This window comes from Monodelphis domestica, chromosome 3 (assembly GCF_027887165.1).
Source record: "Monodelphis domestica isolate mMonDom1 chromosome 3, mMonDom1.pri, whole genome shotgun sequence".
NCBI lineage: Eukaryota > Metazoa > Chordata > Mammalia > Didelphimorphia > Didelphidae > Monodelphis > Monodelphis domestica.
In genome coordinates, this window is record NC_077229.1 from 2,163,362 (window position 1) to 2,165,742 (window position 2,381).

The following is a 2,381-nucleotide window of genomic DNA, read 5'->3' on the forward strand; positions in this document are numbered from 1 at the left end:
GTTGTGGTCACCGATTTCAAAATATTATCTTTAAGCCAGAAAAAAACTGTCAGCACCTTTTATTGATAATGAGGAAGAGAAAAAGTATGAAATGTAGGAGGGAAAAGAGGTAGGAGTTGTCTAGCCTACCCTAAGTGCTGATCTGATGAAATTCAGTCCACTCCCCAACAAAGTTCCAATCTCCAAGTGGAAGTCCAAGTTACTCACCAGCAAACCGATGCATGATTCAAGGAAAAGAATCTCTATGTAGAACTCATGGTGAAAGGAGCCCACCAAAGCACCAAAGAGCAGAGAGGGTCTCCTCACAGAATGACCAAGGCAGGAATCTCTCCAAGCCAGAAGTCCTGGGGGTGTCTTCAGCCAGGGTTCCACCAATGCAGCCTCCTCCAAAGCCAAAGCAAGAATCTCTGCAAACAGTCTCTCCAGAAGCCAGGAAAGTAATGACCAGAACCAATCTCTCCAAACGCCAGGAAGGGAAGGGAATGTTAGATCCTGTTGATCTCTTTTTATATCTCTTTTTACCATGCCACTTCCTCTCACTCCTCCTTCACAGAAACCAATGGCAGTCTTTCAATTTGCCTAGCACTGCCCAAGAGGGGGGAGGAGGCAGTGGCCTTTGGAGTTGTCACTTACTCTAGTAAGTGACTTGTGAACTCTCATATCTAATGAGAAGTAGGGATCCTCTGTGGAAAGTCTATGAAGCATATGCTACAGCAAAATGCCTTTCCTAGTGAATTGGAGGCACTGAATCTTATCTTCAGCATAATGTGTCCCGTGTATAGTCAAGTATGAGCTGAAGGTAAAGCCCTTCCTGTAATCATTCCTTCATCCCAGAAAGAATGTTGTTCACTATGAATCATGTAACCATAAAAAAATACTTTAAAATAAAAAAATATACTTTGATAACAAAAAAGAATGTTTTTCACCATGGAACATACAATAATTCTTCATCCTTTCATATTTTATTTTTTGACAACAATTATGTGTAAAAACAATATCCAACATTTAAAAAAAAATTTTGAGTCTTGGATTTTTTGCCCCACTCCCAAGAGATGTTAAGCAATTTTATACAGATTTTGCATGTGTAATCCTATAAAACATTTTTCCATATTGATCCCTCTATGGAACTAAATTCAAACAAAATGAAAATTTTAAAAGTGAAAAAATTGTGCTTTGGTCTGGATTCAGATTCCATCCATTCTTTCTCTGGAAATAGATGAATTTTTTTTTTATTATGAGTCTTTTGGGATTGATCATTGTATTGCTGAGAATAACTCAATTCAGAGTTGTTCTGAATACAATATTTCTGTCACAACATGCAATGGTGTTGCTAAATTCAGTCTGCATCAGTTCTCAAGTCTTTTCAGGTTTTTCTCAGCTCTTCCTTCTCTTCATTAATTATAAAACAATAGTATACCATTACAATCATGTGCCACAATTTACTCAAACATCTCCCAATTGATGAGTTTCCCCTTACTTTCCAATTCTTTCATCACCCCAGAAAGAGCAGCTTTAAGTGTTTTTTTTGTTTTTGTTTTGTAAAGGCATATACATCCTTGCCCTTTTTGTTTTTTAATACCCTTTGTACATAGTTGAAAATTGCTCTCTCCAAATGGTTGAATGAGTTTACAACTCCACTCAATAGTTCATTAGTATCTCAGTTTTCCCACATTTCCTCAAACTTTTGTTACTTTCTTTTTCTGTCATAAGAGTCAATCTAATAGATGTGGGGTAGTCCCTCAGACTTATGAAAATTTGCATTTCTCAAAATAATAATCACACTCCTCCTGAGGAAAACACATACAACCTGAGCACATTCGTTAGGATTTTCTGCAATATAAATCCTCTGATATGAAGTAAAAGATCATTTCTGGCTGAGCCTTCCTACAGGGAATCTATCTGGAAATGGTCTGTCTGTTCAGAAGACATTTTCTTATACTGAACAAGCTTTAGATACTCCATTGTAAAGTCTTTCTTCATTCATGACAATAATAAGATTTTTATTCAAAAGGAATTCTCTCTTGGGAATAAGAGATGATTGTTGCCTGAAGGCCTTTACCACAATCATCATTTTCCTAAAGTCTCTCTAGTGTGTATCCTTTTATGGTAAATAATCTAAAAGTGGCACATATTAGATCAGCCTCACTCACAAGGTTTCCCTCCAGTGAAGATTTTCTGACATGAAGTATCTTTATGTGAAAGCCTATCCAAATTGATGATATTCATAAATTATTTCTCCAGTGTGGATTCTTTGATATTTAGCAAAATGAACCCTCTTTGTGAAAATCTTTCCATATTGTTTATGTTCATAATGTGTGGAGTGGATTCTCGGGATCTTCATCCCAAAGTCATCTGAATGAGAAGACAGAAAATTAGAAGCC